General features: G+C 44.7%; 1 protein-coding gene across 4 annotated transcripts in view; it reads left to right on the top strand.

Moving 5' to 3' along the window:
• Positions 1 to 8,501: 8,501 nt before the first annotated feature.
• Positions 8,502 to 17,772, top strand: part of ST3GAL6 (ST3 beta-galactoside alpha-2,3-sialyltransferase 6) — a 44,745-nt gene continuing 35,474 nt past the window's right edge. For 2 of the 4 annotated variants that reach the window (XM_086617002.1, XM_086617028.1), the window contains exon 1: positions 8,502 to 8,566. The gene's annotated coding sequence lies outside the window, so the exon portion shown is untranslated. The other 2 variants (XM_086617010.1, XM_086617018.1) reach the window with 2 other exon arrangements.

The raw sequence follows: 17,772 nt of genomic DNA on the forward strand, positions 1-17,772 counted from the left end.
CGTGTGCTAGCGAGGCTGTTTCCAAGCCAGTTCCTAAAATAGGCACTGAAGACATATCCTGACCCTGTGCTCCCTGCAGAGCCAGCTGCCCGGGAGGAGAGCTGCTTGCTGCACCTCTCTGTTAGTTGACATGACTGTTAATGACATAACAGCGGTCTCGATTCTGATCCCATTGTTGTATTTTCCAAACTGTTAGCTCCATGGAGCAGGGAATCCAGCTCCAAGTGTTCTGGATTCACCTCTACTGCCAGAAGAGCCCACATTTTGTTAAGGATCAGGGTTAAATATGCCTGCAGTAGCAGACAGCTGGTAGAGTGTAGTTCAAGCCTGTGCCAAGGTCAGCACAGGACGAAGGGACAGTCGGAGCTGTCTAAGAGCTGCCGTTAGTGCTTTTAGCTTTTACCCGGTAGGAGCTGACTGAACAGGCAGGCTCCTCTGCTGAGCTAAAGGCTCATTTGAATTATTTGTACAGCACAACTCTCTAAGCACTGCTGAGAGTCTGGATTGAAGAAGTCACCTTTTTATTATATACTGAACTGCTGTAAAATTTTTGTTTTCATTAATTTCAGGTGGATCACCATAATTTTCCTACTTATAACACAGATCCAGAGCATAGACAAAAATACCATGGAGGCAAAGGCAGGAGGAGAGGCATACTGAGTCCCATCTGCCAAGAGTGCAGGTACCTGCTTCAGACTTATTTATCAACAGGAAATGAGCAGAACTTCTTGCCCAACCTTTTGCTGCAAGGAGGATCACCTGAACTTCACTTGTGATTATCCTTATGATTTCCTGTATTTTCCAGTCTCACCGTTAAAGAGTGCTCACCAGGACCAAGAAGACCACTGGTGTCATCAGATTCAGTCCTCCCACACCACAGGCAACTACATGTAACAGATGTGGGCATTTTAAGTGCCTAGAAGGGCAGCTGTCCCGGTTTTTATAGGTTCAAGAAAGGAAATGAGCCCCAGGTTCTGATTCCTGGCTGACTGGCTTAAGTAGGCTTTATCCCACAAAGTGGGAAAGGACTAGAGGTATGCCTGTGCCTTTTAGGAGAGAGAGTTCCCCCAAAAAGGTAAGTAAAAGATTTCAGAGGAAGAGGAGATGTTTTCTCTAGCAAGATCAAAGGCAATGGCTGCTAGACTTGAAGATGATGTTAATGGGGTGGAGTTCTTTATGGGAGTGGATGCAAAGAGCAAGAGGAGAGATTTTGTACTAGGAGAGCTGTAGTACTCAGGGACTTGGAAAGTCTGAATTGCATGGCAAGTTTCTTGTTCAAAAATGTCTATAGAACATTTCTCTCATACTCCACCGATCTGTGTTGTGCCAAGGGTCCTTTCCAATGCTTTACAACAAACTTGAGGTGTGTAGGAAAAGGCCAGTGAGCCACAGGATAATATACTGCAGAGGGCCAAAAAGCAGAGCAAGGGCACCAACGAGTCTCCGGGTTTCTGCTATGGCAAGGAATTTGTTAAATTCGCAGCCAGTTTGTACCCCTTTGTTCTTGTGCCAGCATTGTTTAGCTGCTCTCACAAGGCAGGCTGTCTGTTCTCTGTTTAACCCTTCTCTGCATCTTCTCCAGAACTGTTTTCTTCTCAAGTGTGAAAGCCCGAATCATATGCTGTGTTCTGGGGGAAACAGTTTTGTACTCCTGCATCAGTGCCTCCCTACCTCTAGAAGAGGGATATTATTTTACCTCAGGCGTGTTCTCCTTTTCTGTGAATGGCTGAATATTTATTTGTTGTTTACTTCAATCATCTTTTGCATGTCCTAGCTCATTTGACTTTTGACAAATCTGGCCTTAATCCTATGCATCTCTATCCTGACACCACAGCTTTCTTTGCTAACCAGGATTATTTGCTATATAGTGGTGGGTTTTTTTCAGGCCTAGAGTGCTTCCCAAGAAGATTTTTCTCTTGGTTGGGGTATATACATGGGATAGTTTTCATACCTTTGATCTAGATATATTACAATCTCCCTCCACATTCAAGTCTTTCGGCTCTTCAGTCCAGGTAAATTCACTAATGTGTGTCCTTAATTTGACAGTTTGCCCTTCTGAAGTTGAAAAATTTAATTACCAAGCTGCTTCTGTTTGTTATTTTGTTCCATGTAAATGAAAACAGCTGAGTACTCAGCCCAGTGCAGTCTTCTATGACCACCTTTTTTCTGAATGTCTTCATTGGGTTTGTCTCTCTTTGTCTCAGTGACTACTGAGAAGAAATCTGGCAGCTATCCTACACCTGGCTAGCTGGGCCCAAGTTTATTAATGGGAGTATTTGGTTCCCAAATAGTACCTGGGAAGTTAAAGTTGACCATGGCACAATTCCCAGTAGTGTTTCTATAATAACTTTTCAGTGACAGACCTCTTCTTGTACCATTATATTTTAGCTGCAGACAAGAAAGGCCAGATTTCAATGAGGTGTCCAGATCAGAAATAGCCACCACCAAAAATCTAAAGGCTGTGAGCGGGTGGTCTGGGCTGCTGGAAGTGGAGCTTCCTGTTTGTGTACAACGGGGAATTCTATAATGAATTAAATGATGACGAGTTAAATGACAGTTCATTTTTTAATAAATTGCAAAGATCACTTGATGTTTTCCACTTGTCTGGATGACATGCCCAATGACTGAAATAGAAGGAGTATTGTACAAAGATTGCAAATGTCTTGGATATTGGCCTATTGATCATGTTCATATGGGTCAGGTCTGGCTCTCATGTGGAACAGGAGCAGAGCAGTAAAAAAGAAAAGTCCGCTCCAGCAGCTATAGCTCTCCTGAGTTGTGGAGACCAAGCCAGCCTTTTCTGCTGTAAGGCTGCTCTGTTCAGCCTAGAGTGCCTCGAAGGAAGGATTCCCTCTCCCATGCCGCCAGCCCTATTTCCTGTGATTACCTACTGGAGTCTTCTGACCTGTTGCAAGTGGAGACCTTTTGGCCTGTAGTAATGGTCATTACCTGGCAGAAGTTGTGAGCTGGTAAGTCAGTCAGGGGAAGAAATGCATTTAAACTTTTCCCAGCTGTTGTACCTACATCCAAGACTTTGAGTGCAGCTCAACTCTTAAACATAAGAAACATGCGAAGTGCTATTCTCAGCCCGTGTCTGTCTGCCGTTGAAATTAGCCTGCTGTTCGTGTATGAGCTTCTGTCAAACCATTCCTGACTGATACTGGCTCACCTACCATTCTCACCCTCCTCCATCTTGGAGTCTAATCATAGCTATTTGCATCACTTTTATAGCCCTATTTTGCGTCCTGTCTTGTACATCATATTTTTAAGCACAGACCCAATCTGACAAGTACCTGGAGGAAAAACTATGCATCTATTCCCAGATCTTTGGCTGCTGCAAACCAGTAAAGGAATCCAGGCCAGTGAAGTAGGCCAAAAGTTTGAAGTTGAAAGGTGGTACATCTGAGAAGTTCAGTAGCTGCCTTAGTGCTTGTAATAATGACTCGGCTGTACAGGTAAAGTCAACAGGGCACAGGACACAAATTGGGGATCTGGAAGCCAGAATGATAGGCTGTGCAATGGGGAGCTAGAGGGAAAACCAGAGAGGTCTTTTTTTTATCATAAAATGCACAGAGAAGGAAACTGGGCATTAAGGTGTGCTTCAAATGGCAAAGGTACCTCTTGCATACTGGCCTCTCCTTGGAAAGGAGTCAGGGAGCAGTGAGTCCTGGCATGATACCATAGGAATGACAGAGCTATTATAAAAGGACAGGTATTTCACCTTCCAAAAGCAGCTTGTGTCAGTCAGCTGAGCCCATGAGGCTGAGTGGGTAGGGACCCAGTGCCACAGGTTCAAGGACTTCTTGTTCTCTCTGCGCTGAGAACGAACAAGTCAGCACTGGGGCTGTGACCTAGCAGCAGACTGCAAATGAGGGTCTCCCTCTGCCCTGCCACCCCTGGGGCTGGTTACTCCCTCCTGTGCACCACCTCCCCTCTCTCCTCCCAGTCTTCCTTTTTGCCAGATGCCACAGCCAATGTCTACTGTGTGCCTCTGAGCTACAAGGAGGGGACTGCCACGTCCTTGTCAGATGGGTGAGAGAACTGCATCTTGAGAGGTTTGTCTCCTGCCAGAGGAGGAAGCATCAGCTCTTGTCCTCTTGCTGAGGGAAGGGCTGCTTTCAGTGCTGCGAAGCTTCAGTTTGGGTTACCCTTGGATGCACATAGAGGTGGAGTCATGCTGGTATACTGGCATCCATTGGAAAGATGGGGAAGACAAGTGGGAAACGTATCTTGAGTTCCACATGACGGTATAGTTTGACAGAAGCAAGGCAACAAGTGGAGAGGAGTAATCTGTGGTTTAACGTTGCTCTTGACGTGGTGAAAACCACTAGCTGCTCAGAACACATTTTCCATAATCTTGCAAACCCTTTCCTCTTCTCCTTCCTGCTGTTTTGCTCTCAATGCTCTTCAAGTGGGTGTGTTTTGACCTCTTTCTTCCTCTGTGCATGCCTAGTGAAGCACAAGGATGTTTAGTGCCTATTGGATCCTATATTTCTTTATGGGTTTGCAGATGCTCTTATGTATAGATACACGCCCTGAGGGCTTTGTTTTGGTTGGCAAATAGCGTTTGCAAATGTGCTCACCACTTCAGATTGCATTTGACTGACTGGCAGGGAGGCTGTCTCAGCCTACCTGAGTTACCTCCATGAGGTTTCTTGCCTTTGTATGTTTTGTTTGCTTGTGTCGTCTCTCCCAGATACAGTACAGGAGCGCTGCACAGCCCAGGGCAGGAGAAAGCACTGTGCACTTCCCAGAAAAAGCAGTCCCTACGGACCATGCGAGCAGTCACAGCCTAATGTAGCTCTTTGGCTGACTCGATCTTGAAAAAGTGGCCTCCATCTAGGTGAGAGTTGTGTGCTATGAACTCATGACAAATGCTGTGGGTTCTGATGAGATGTCCTACAGCAAAGTAACCAGATTTTTTTAAAAAGCTCCTGGGACAGGCTTTAGCAAGTTGTCTCCTGGCAAAAAGTCTCTGGAAGAAATATCACGCAACCACAAATCAGTGACTAAACAAGCTATGTGAGGACTGGTGCTTACTACAACTTGAGTGGTCAGTGCAGTAAAGCGCAGTCCCTTAGCATCTGAGGCAAAAGGACTGAGAGAAACTCCATGGAGTGGAGTTGTGCTGAGACAGGTTTTGGAGCTCAGTAGCATAGATTTGAGGTTGTATGAAACTTGGGGCTGCTTTCACAATGTGATGGTAAGGAAGATTATGATCAGACTGTGACGGTAGGTCGTAAAGCTAGAAAATGAGTGTGGGAGGGATCTTGTGACAGTCTGTCTTTCTATACATACATTAATTGTATAAAGTAATTAATAAAGGGAGACAGTTCTGTGTCATTTTAATTCTAGGACCAGAGGTGTATGATAGACTGCATGGTACCTTGCATACGTAGAGCCAGATTAGTAATTTTGCTTACTGGATTGCCAGGGAGGAAATCGCTTTCATGATGCTGCAATTTTCCATTCCGTTTATTCCCTGTTCTCCACAGTTTTGCTTTTCCCATGGTCCATGGTTTTTCTTCTATTTCCTGTAATTTTTCTCTTTGTTTTTCTCTGTTTTTTTCAAGCCAGGGTAGAATATGGCTGCGATGTTTTCTTGGTTTAGTAGTGACTCAGGAGGTACCTAGTTTCTTCTGGAACTTAAGTACAACTCCATTTTATTTGAATTTATTTTAGTTATTGCTTTGCATTTAAAGGTTTCTGTAGGTTTTATGTTTGGTTTGGGGAGAGGCTTATGTCTCAGGAGAGTTGATATTGAATTCAAATAGAAAATAAATCTGTTGACTTTTTGGTCACATGCATTGTTTTTGCTTGCAGGAGCATTCATTTGACTTCCTGCTAGTCATTCTTCACCGATACCATTTGTGTGCAATAACATATATCTCAGAGAAGTGATCCTTATACTTTTTGCCAGATAAATTAATCAGCGTTCCAGATTAGTTATTAACTTCTTGCTTGTGCAAATCATTTTGAAAACAGCTAGGAAGTAAACTTCTTTTGCTCTACATTAATTGTTCAAATTGCCGTTTGAATCTTTGCATTCAGTTTGACATATTTAGATGACAACAAACACGAGCTTTCATTCAGTGCTGGTCTTGGACAGTTACAGTTACCAGCAGAAACTGAAGTGAAATTACATTATTACAAATTAGAGTATTACATTATTTGATGAATGTAATTAGAATTCGTGATTCTGCAGTTTATTGCAGATAGAGGTGTATTCAGGTATCTTAGGTCCAATTATTCGTATTTATTACACACGCTGCCTTTAATGCAAGGGATAAAACTGTGAGCAACAGGTCCTTACAGCACTATATCCCCTATGGACTTTGGCTGAAAATGTGAACGCTTCGCGCTTCCTAGAGTTAGATGCCTTGTGTGAGACTCCGAGGGAATTGACAAGCACATAATTTACAGCCAGCTATGAAGTCAAATGACTTCTTCTAAATCATCACATAGTATCACCATAGGGACATTGCATGTCTAACTAGCTTCAGAGGTGTGTCAGCAACTCGAGTTGGCCTCACTGAGCCAGTGTTTCAGTCCTGCTAACAGCACGTTCATGTTCTTCACCCCGATGTTTTTCAGCCTGCTTAAAGATCCGTGCTAACTGTTACCAATACCCAGGTTAGCTAGTGTGAAATTAGCTCATGCCCATGAACTCATGCACAAAAGACGCAGCTGCAGCATATGCATCCTGTCTGGAACAGAGGCAGGAATAACATCCATTTCCTCAAGGTTTCCTACTCTCCCCTGCAGTGAATAGTCCCAGCATCTTGTTCTGCAAAAATCTGGCACATCCCGAGAGTAAGTCCATCCTGTACCCTAAACAAAGATGAGGCCTTGCAAAATAAAGCAAAGCCAGAACAAAATAATACTGGACTACATGATTTAAAGCTATCATGAAATATCTGAGCAAGGTGACTGAACTGAGGTCACATAACCCATCTTCTGGTATTTTCTGACTCCTTCATTGTGCAACCTTAATGATTCTTTAAAACCGAGCTTGTCCCTGTAATCCTTAGATGAATTGAAGGGTAAGGACAGAAGAGAAGAGAGCTAACAGGAAAAAGATGTAGTAGAGTTAAATAAACTAATTTTGGAAGGTAGACAATTTAGCTGTATACTTTGAAGCAGCTTGGTTTTGTAAAGGTCAGGATGTGAAAGGTGAAGACCTGAGGAACCTTGTGGGAGAGGGGCAAAAGTATAAAGGTATTTTCAGCTCAAGGCAAGACAAATTACAGAGGACTGACTGAACTTTGGTTCCCAGCCCAGAACACACTGAAAGTCATCTCAGCGGGCTACAAAGTGGCATAGTCTCTTAAGAACAGACAAAATTTCCCTGCTTTTAATCTGTTATTTTTATTACTTGTACATACAGTCTGTATAAAACTGCTGCTGAGAGACTCCACCTCTGGTCATTCCCAGTGATAGTAACCAAAAAAAAAACCAAAACAGGAGCTGCTCTTCCAATGCAGGAAGCATTTTGTTCTGATACAATGCTAAAAACATACTGCAACCTCCCTGAAGCATGACATAAAAAAGTTTTCGATTAGCAGTGGTCTTGATCATAACGTCTGAAACAGGAGAGGACAATTAAAAAATTATTAACAACTCATTCAGATTTCTTCTAGCTTGATACACTCCTCTGGGCAAAAATACAGCATTGATGCAGCCAGCACACGATTCCAGACAAACTGATTTTTTTTTTTTTTTGTGTCCCTTTTATCCTGGCAGAATTATTTACTAACTTTCTTTGCAAATAGTAATGCCCGGTCCCGTGCGGCTGGTTGCTGTAGTGCAGAGGGAAGATTTCCCAGGAGGCCCATGACTTCCCCTCGGGTGGGTCATACAGGTTGAGGCTTCATTTTGCTCCTCACAGTAGCTCTTCGTGGGGGGGAGAGGTGTAGTTCCTCCCCTAATGGCTTTAACTGGGCCTTGCTGGGAGGGGGCAGGGCACTCCTGCATCTGAAATAACTGCTGTGGTTTTCAGCTTGCTCGGCTCCCCCCCCACCCCCCCCGGTGACAATCAGTTTGTTAATTAGCTGTTAATTCCTGCAGGCTGAGGGAAGCACTAGTGCGGCGGGTCTCCCCCTGCGGGCTGTCGGGCGGGCGCGGAGGAGGAAGGCTCCGGCCCCCGGCGAGGGAGGAGGAGGAGGAGGAGGAGGAGCAGCAGCAGCAGTGGCTGCGGCTCCAGCTCCAGCTGGCAGTCATGCCGGGAAGAGGCTGCTCGTTGGGAGACGGAGCAGCGCTTTAGCCTTCTTCACGTGAGTCTCTCCTCCCCCTCGACAGCGTTGGTATAAATCAAGGAGGAATTTCATCAGACTTGAGCCAGATAGCATTTCTGTCTGAGCACACAACGTGCTTCCTTTTACGTTGTCTCTTGCAGACGGGGCTCAGCTGAAGCAAGCCCTCCTCTTCATCCTTATCCTCAACACCAGCGTGCGGGAATAAAGCTGAAGCTGCCAACGCAGCTTGGGCGGCCCTGATAAGAAGCGACAAGTTCTGTCCTCTCGTCTCGGATGACTTAAAGATAAGACATCTGTGCTATTGACGACTGGTAAGTGAACACCCCTCGTTTATAAAGCGTTGCTGGCTCTGTAAACTCCCGCGTAGGCTGAGGGGATCTTGTGCGTGGTGCCTGAACCCGTAGGACTGGGTACGCTGAAAGGACTTGTTGCTGAGTTTGCCGGCGTTTTTGCCGTGAGACATCTTCTTAGCACGCTCCTGCGTTCTTTCAGACGGGAAAGCTTCCAGCTAACTTCACGTAGAGTCTATGCCTAAGTCTGGCTTCCAATTTTAAAACCTCTTTCGGGTAAGCACTGATGGCAGCCGCTGCCAACAATACTGCTACTCGATGTGAATTACCGCGTGTTCGAAGGCAGAGATGGCTATGCCGATACATCGGCGTGTTCCTCGGTGAAGGCATTCAAGGAATTAACGTAACTTCCAAGAGGGATGGAGCCTGCCTCGACAAGCCTCCTTTGAAGAGGATACAAGTTTAATCGGTTTGAGACCTGGTGAGGTGAGATGTCCCAGACCTTTCCCAGAGGTTCCTGGGAACTTCCTGGTAAAAATGAACATCGGGACCCGGTTACCGGTGGGGATGAGCCTGACAGAAGCTGAAGCGCCGCCGCCCGGCTTGCGGGCGGCATTTGGATGCGCTTGATGCCGCACGCAGGCGGCCGGTACCGGGGGAGAGGCCGGGCTGAGGCGCTGCCCGGCGCCGGGTCTCGCCCCCGGCCGGAGAAGGGCCCTCCCGGCAGGCGCTCCCCGTCGGGCGGCCAGGTAGGCGGCCCGGGGGCTGCGGGGGCGGGGCGGGGGAAGGGGCCGTCCCTGTTCCCCCGGCGGCCCCTGACGGCCGCGGGGCGGGAGAGCCGCTGGCTTCTCCCCGGCCTCTCGGAGCAGCCCCGCTCCTGGGCCGGGGCGTCAGGCGGCGCCGGCCCCAGCCCCGCAGCCACTTCGGGCCCCCCGCGGGCGGTGAGTCGCGGCGGGCGGGCGCGGCTGCTGAGGGGTGAGGTGGGGGCGGCGGGGGGCTGCGGGGCCGGGCAGGGCAAGGCAGAGAGGAAGGCGGGCTGCTGTGCGCCCGACAGCCCCGAGCGAGGGGAGCTTCTGGGCAGAGCTAGCGGCGGCCGGCAGTGGCCCGTAAATAAAATTCGAGGGGAGGTTTTATGGCGTCTGCTAAGCTGCTTGGGTCCAGTAATCCCACCGTGTTGCCATGGCGGCCGGTCGGGCAGGTCCCGCTAAAAGACTGAGTTTAGTGGGGGTACCGAAAGGGAGGGACTGCCCCTGGGAAATGCCGAAGGCCTAGGAGAAGGAACAATGGCTCTGTGGGTAGGCTCTGCCGTGAGCTATGCAGATCCGTTCGTGGTAGTATAGAGGAAAAACAAATCCTGGAAGTTTTATGCTCTCTGGTTTTGGTTTTGTTGTTTTTTTTTAAGTCTTTGGATTATTATTTGTCAGTGGGGGTGGTGTTTCTATTTTAGTTACTGCAAGCTGTGAGATCAGTCCTGCTGTCCTTTCTCGAGTTAAGATTTCCAGTGAGATGAACAACTGATCTATTGGGATTTGTGGTTGTTGCACTGTTGCCTGACTGAAACTTTCTGTCCACGTTTCTTCAGTTTTTGTCTCTCTCTTCTTCACCCACGTTATGCCAAGCTATTCTTACATACAATGTGATTGCAAAACTATTTACAAAGGACGAACTTTGTGATGGGATGAGATTACTTGTTTTAACCTGGCAATTCTGTTGCAGCTAAACTGTGTAAAAATGTTAAACGTAAAATATATAACTTTTATTGTGGAGGATGCCATTGTACTAGACTGGTCACTCCTAAACTTAAAAAAAAACCTAAATTCAGGGAGGGCTTAAAGGAAAATGAAATATGTATGGAGTGAGGATTCCTACCCATCTATTTCTGAAGAGGAAATATTCCCATCTGATTAGTTCACAGAAGTGATATTTATGAAACTAAAATAACTTTCCTTCCATTGGTAGGATTGCACCAGCCATGTCCTTGTTTTTCTTCCCACCTACCTGAAAGACATCTATGGATCTTTCTTTCCAGCTTGATGCAGTACCTGCTTCTTTAGCATGTCTGTCCCTCTGCTAAACAGAAACAGTCAATTAAGTTACTCTTTAAGCTTATGGCTGTTTATTAAAGCCAGCAGTATTGAAGGTGGGTAAGTCCCATGGCCTCCCTGAGGGCCTTCCTGGCTGTAGGAAACGTCTCCTGCTTGTGGGATGTATGAATCATCCCCCCGGGACCTGTGAGACTCCCAAGTGCCCAAATACCCCTCTGTTCAAAGCCAGGAGGAAAGTTTCTCTGTGGAAGCAGTTGCCAAATGTGGAAGTATCCATGGGAGCAGCTGCAGAGTGTGTAGGCAGGACAGCGGAGCATGAAAGCTGACAGGAAGATCACAAGTACCTGAGTCCTAAGTCATAAAGAAGTGGGGAAATAGTGAGTTACGGTGTTTTGGCTAGACAAGGTGACTGGTGAGACGTTATTTTTTCATGTACTGTGTGTGCTGCTAAATAATGGCTTTAGTAATTATTCAGGGGAGTTGCCTCACTGAGGAGGGACATGCAACAGCCAGCTTGGTGTTGGGTCTTGTTCACAGTGACAAGCACTTGAAGTGACTCTTCACCACCTCGTCAGACCTTTGAAAGCTTACAGGCAGAGACGATTTTAGAGGATTTTGGACCACTGCTTTCTTCCTTGTGCGATCATTTTTGGATAGAAGAAGATAGGGAGTGGGAATAGTCTTTCTTACGATAGCTTCTTTGTGCCGTTAACACTTCTGTCCTGGGCTTGTTTTCATTGTTAGTTGCTGGGCACACCGTGGGTGATGCCTTTCAGTAAAAGTTTGATCTATCTTCCCAAGATAGGCTTTGGCTGATTTGTGGTTTTCCGCTTCTTGTGTGTTGCTTCATATGCTGCTCGGGGTTGGTTCAGGTGTTTTGGCCTGGAAGAGGACACAATCAGATGGGTCACTTGAAGATATAACTTGCAAAACCACCATGAGTCTCTACAAGGCAGTCCACACCATTGACTCAAGCTTGTAAGGAAAGGCTCTTGTGTTTTTTTTCCTCCACAGCATAGCTTGAGCTGTATCACAGGATCTTGGTTTGTTTGTCTTTGTACCTTAACATTAAAGTTATTTTACTTATAAGCATGAAGGATTGTTTTTACTGTGTGTACGATGCAAGATTCCCCACTGTGGCTCCCTAGTTAAGTGCATTTTAGAAACGGGCTTAAGGTTACTTGAAATACCTCTTTTTACAGATGTCTTTCCATACAGGTACTTGCACTGGTTTAGCTAAATTACTTGAAACGTGCACTGTGCATTTAAGAGGAGTTTAATTTAAGTTTATGACAACTCATTTGTTATTCATTTGAATAATTTGTTCATCAATTTCTTTAGCCTTATAGAGAGGCTAGTGAATAATATTGGGAAATTAATTTATGGGGTAGCTGAGTGTGCAGGGTTTTTTTCTTTTTCAGAGTTTCAAAAGACCAAAAGCTTTGTAGCAGAATAACCCTCCCCCAAACTTCCCCATTAATCCAGTTTCTTCTACTTCCATTTTTGTTACGTTATGTATACTTCTGTACCTATTCATAGTCTTAAAGGGAAATTAAAAATAAAACTTCCGTTATTTATTTTTTTAATTATTTGGCGTGTGAACTTCTTGAAGTGTTAAATCTTTCTTTTATCCTCCTACAGAAGAACCTAAAACCTCAGCTTTTCTTGATGTGTATTGAGGTCCGGAGGAAAACGTTATGTGTGAGGTGTCGTTTCCTTTACAAGTCATCTTTCAGGCGTGCGTGGAAACTAATCTGCTCTCACTTTGCGGTTCAGCGTATTAGCTGCTGATATCAGTAGCTCCGATTTGTGCAGAAAGCTGTAAAAGCTGAATGGTGATGGGCAGCATTAGCTAGCGTGTGCTATGAAGCGAAAATAGGGAACGTGCCTGGTATGTGGTGTCACTGCCTTTTGAAAAATGCATTGAACAAATGCAGGGAAGAATGTGGTAAAATACTTTGCGGTAGTGCTTCTTGCTATGTTCTCTACCTATCGTCTTAAAATATCGTGTCCTTTTAAAGTTCACTTTGTTCAGGTGGGGTGGCTCTCCAGTTCTCAAAGTCGATCGTTCTTTGGTCTTGAAGGCAAAAGTGAAGCTTCAGTAGCTCAGGAGGAAGACCCTTTACAGCACTGCAACACAGTGAGCAAATTTTAAGCATCCCCCGGATAATATCCAAAGTTTGTGTGTAACTGTTCTGTGGTGCCTTTGCTCCCAGTCCCAGCAGTAAAGCTGGAGTAGATTGTGCTAGAGCTATTCTTTACATTCCAGCATCCGTGGGGAGCCAGGAGGAGCAAGGCAAAAACTTGAATAGCCCCCATTTGCCCTGACTGGGAAGGGAAGGCTGGAAAACTTGAGGAGCCGTGAAGCTGACTCTCCTCTGTTAGAAGGGCAGGAATGGAGTAATCAAGGTACTGGTTTTAAGAGCAGACAGGAATGAAATGAAGTTCAAACTTAATCATTGAAGCTCCTCTTAACATCTGTTGATTTACAGTGCAAGTTTCCATTCCTCTAGCAGAAAGACTGCTTTCTTTTGGGCCACTAGCCAGTAGGAAACTTGATTTGTGAAGTGGGTGGCCTTGAGTCTTAGATTTCCACAGACTCTTCTACTCACTTTTAAAAGAACAGTTTTTAGCCCTTGTGAGTACAGGTCGGAAACACTAAAATAAGGATCAGCTGCTGCAGAGCTCAGTAAATTTATTCATTAGACTGGCTCTGCAGGCTGACACTTTCGCAGTGCAGCGGTAGCTGGCCATAGCTTTCTTTCAGTACTGCTTTTCAGAGTCCTGTGGCCAGCAGTGAAATGAGAACAGTGTGAGTGGCCTGTCGTTGGCTTACCGGAGTCTTAGCAGAGGTGGGCAGTGGAAATATGCATATGTAGTGGCCATTTAATAGTCAGTACAAAGTGTGTGTGTGTATAAAATACAAATTATATCGCATGTGGGATGGAGGAGGACTTGTCCCTTTCCCAGCGTAAGAAAGGAATGGAAGTTGTGTTTTTGCCATTATCTTTGTTCCAATGTAATTGTTGGTTTACGCGGCTCCCTCCTGGACAGCTAATTTTTGTGTTGCGCTGACACTGTTTTTTGGCTATGCAGGTGACCTGTTTGGGGAAATGATCTGTCCAGGGAAAGGAGCATACAAATGCCCTAGAATAACACAAGGGACGATGAGGGGAAGGAACTTGCGGGTTTTCTTCCCTGCAAGGAGGAGAGAGTAAGGTGCTTGCTGCTTAAGAGCTGTTGTTGCCGAACGCAACCATAACCTTATTCATCTTTTGGCAGTCAAAATAGATGTTTCCTGTTTCTTTGAAGTTCTTGAACCTACCTGTCTCTGTCATCCAGCAGTGTCACGTCTAAGCACCCTGGAAACATTATCACCTCAATCTTCACAGTGCTTCAGGTAGTCTGAAGTCAATGTGTGGGACTGAGACCAGGAGGAGGATTAGTGGCGTAGATGGGAGAATACCCTGTAGGGTTTGTTTGAACATAACACTTGCACAAGATTAAGTGGAGCCATAACATTAAATCCACTTGATGAAGCGCCAGAGCAAGTTAGGATTTGTCCATATTGGTGAATGCGTACAAGGCTTGCTAGCATGTGGTAGCTCGTTTTGATCGTGCGTGCCCCTTGTGTAGGCAAGTTACTGCCTTCTCATTCGGTTAGCTGGGAAAAGCCTGTTTTTGCTGGAAACAGTTAAGGGAAAACTACAGCTAGCTCTGCTTGCTGAAATGTTTTGCAATATTTAATGAGACAGGGTGACTGTTAACTTGCCTCAGCGAAGAATCTGGAAGGCTATACCAGCCTATCCTCCCTGCCCCCCAGTTTTATAACTGCCCATGGCAGTTTTAATTCCCTGTTCTCAAAAAGTCAAGGGCTTCAGGACTGTCTGTAGTGAAGCATTCTGTGGTTCAGCAGCTCTGATGTAGCAGTACCACTTGAGTCTCTCTTGGTGGGTTGCCTGTCCTTCTGCCCTGGTTCCCAAGTGTACACATTGGCAGGTCCATAAAAGGATGCTAAAAGGAGTGGGCAGGGGTGTTATCCTCCAACTCCTGTACTAAACAATTGTAGGTGCTGCAAAGGGAATGTGTGGACAAGGAGAATGAACCACAAACTGTCCACAGCGTGCTGTCCCTAAATAGCATCTCACTCGGTCACTGCTGGAGACGCACTAGTGGGCCGGATGGACATTGGTCTGATGTAGCAGTGTTTCTTGCGTCTATGTTGCTTATCTTGTGTAGTGGAGCGTAGGCCAGGTGTATAACCTGGGTTTCGAGTAGCCAGATGGTTAAAATACTGGTCAGTGTAAATACCATTTGTACAGTTTCTCAAGATTGACTGCCTTCTCTTGCAAAACATGTTAAGGAAATAGTTACTTCATTTTCACTGGAGCAACTTGAATGGAATAGCTATTTTCATTCCTTCTTTCTTCTGTGCTAGTGGCATGCCGTAATTTGTTTTGAACTTGGGACATCGGTTCTTAGATGGCTTAATACAAAACCTAAGATTTGAGGTTAGTTCAGAGATTTCTAATCTAAATTGAGAATGTTGTTCAGAGCTTTTTGGAAAGAACGGTGAAGTGAAATAGAATAATTATCTCATTCTTCATATTTCACAGAGAGTATTTCCCATAGTAAATATTGGCTGGTTTCAGAGTGACATTTTTTGAAGCTGGGTGACTAAAGTCAGCTAACACTTTATCTATTATTGAGTGACTTTAAAGAATTCAACTTCAGGCAACTGTTTTGGGAAATTAGGATGCTTCTATGTTTGTGCAAGGCTTTTCAAAATTTTAGCAATTTTTTCTTTTCTGATGTCCAGAGGATCTTATAATATCTCTGCCACACAATTGTATGACAAGGAAATATAATGACACCAAGTTTCTGATGTCTTTCTGTGTGTAGACTTTCTGATCTTTAATGAAAGATGAGCTTACATGGTTTCTTTGTTCCACCCAGCTGCCTGTTTATTTTTGCAAAACTTGCGGAGGTCTCAAATGCATTAAGTTCCTAATCTGTCTAATTTGACTGAATTTAGCCAAAGGGGTTTAAAAGTTTATAGGGAAGGAAAGAAAGGGCATGCACACATGCATACAGGGTATGATTGCATAAATCTCATGTCAGACTTCATGTGTTATCTCTGCTGCAGCATGGACTAGTTTGGTTGTGGCTGGAGCAGATCTGTGCCACAAAAGAAGTCCATTGTCCTGCTGTGAGCCCCATGTTGTCTCAGGGCTTACCTGCTACTCTCTTGCCTTCAGAGAAGATACCCGTGCATACAGTCCTGGGCAAACCTGATGCTCCGCAAAGATCAGGTACGATCAGGTACAGGAGGACAGCTAATCTGTTTAAAAATACTACAGTCCTGAAGAAACTCCGGTTCCTTTTGCAGTAGCACTTAAGGACTGCTGAAACTGAGAATCAAACCGCAAAACTAGACACTGTTTCACCTGCAGCAAACCAGACTTGGCTTAGAAAGTAACAAATGAAAACGATGGAGAAGGCTGATGGTTGGCAGCAGAAGGTACCTCGTGAAGCCATTGGTGCAGCTGGGCTCGTAGGCATTTTAGCCACAACAGGCAACCCCAGCACAAGGGCTGTGAGACCCTGAAAGAGGATCTGTGGGTGGGGTGAAATGTACCTTTGACTCCTTTCAGTTTTAGGAGTGACTGTCTTTTTTTTTTTTTTTTTTTAAAAAAAGGGGGGGGAAGAAAACCCCAAACCAGTGATACATCAGTTTTCAGTTTTGGGGAGGAAATGTGTTGTGTTTAACCTTCATCGAGGATTGAGGTCTGAAAGTCCTAAGTGGGCGTCTCTGTGTAGCACTGAGAAAAGCATATAAGCTTTCCCAGCATTCCCTACTGACTAACTTAGGCAGCTTTCCTTCCAGACAGATGGCAATTGAAGATTACCATCAGAGATAATTAGCTTTCCTCCTGTATAGGTAAAGAAACTAAGGTGCATAATTCAGGGTTATGAACTCCACTATAACCCCTAAAAGTTAGCATTGCGATACAGGCTGTTGTAATGTCGTTTTATAGCTCTGTATACGCAGAAATATGTAAATGGACTTGTGCAAACTTTTCCATAAGGAGCTGAGTTCACTTACAACAACTAACAGTTGATCTGTGAAGAAATCCAGTTCTGTTTTTATGTCTTTTGGCCTGCTCCTTTGTCCTGGGTTTTTTATTGTGAATTTGATTTCAGCTTTGTCTAAGGAGACACAGAATTAATGTTAATCTGAACGCCGAAGTTGGATACACCTATGTCTTTGTTCACCTTGGAAAGCTCAGTACCTTAGATATAATTTTTTTTTTTTTTAAACACACGTAGGCTTACTTGCAGCCTTTCCCATACAGAAAACATGTCAGTTAGGACTTTATGTGCTGCATTAAATGTACTTCAGGACTACATTTTTCAGCTATGCTATGTATCTCATAGCTCTCAAAATCCTTCGGATCAGTACTGTTCAGATATTGTATGTGGTAGTTTTTCGTTTATTCATGTTTAAGAAGTGAAACAAAGCATTAAAAAATCTTTAGGGGGTCACATACAGGCTCTGCTGCAACCTGTAGAGCAGTTTTTTGTTAGCTCAAAACCACTTTATGTCCACAAAGCATTCTTATAGTTCAGTAGTTGTTCAATAGAACTTTTCTTCTTAGGGGTTTTGTTGTTGTAAATAGTATTTTTTTTTTGAGCTTTAGTGCTAAGAAAACAAAGCTACATATAAAAAAAAAAAAGCTTTTGAAAACAGCCTTAATATGTACAGTATTTGAGCTTTTCCAGTTCGGGTTTAACTTTCTCATGGTAGTTAGCAGTTAAGGTGTGTGTTCTGATTCATTTTCAAGATCCAAGGGCAATGGGAATTTATTCGTTGCAATGCTGAATTGAGAGCACTGGAAATGTAAGGCAATAATGTTATCAGAGAAGCTGCTCAAACTGTTCATGTCCTGCAGCTTTCTTCTGAGCTGCAGAATCGCTGCCCTGGGAAACTTCCAAGACTTAGTAGTAGTGTGGGGTAAGTGCTGCCACTTATCTCCATTTTCTTCCCTTCCTGAATTAATTTGGCTTTATGCTTTTTGCTGACTTGTTTTTCTGCATTCCTGAGAATCCCAGGGCTCTGCTGTTGGCACACATGCATCACAGCAGATGGACTTGCAGAATCTGCTTGGGTAAACTTACCCA

The sequence above is a fragment of the Tauraco erythrolophus genome, chromosome 1 (genome assembly GCF_009769465.1).
Source record: "Tauraco erythrolophus isolate bTauEry1 chromosome 1, bTauEry1.pri, whole genome shotgun sequence".
NCBI classification, from domain to species: domain Eukaryota; kingdom Metazoa; phylum Chordata; class Aves; order Musophagiformes; family Musophagidae; genus Tauraco; species Tauraco erythrolophus.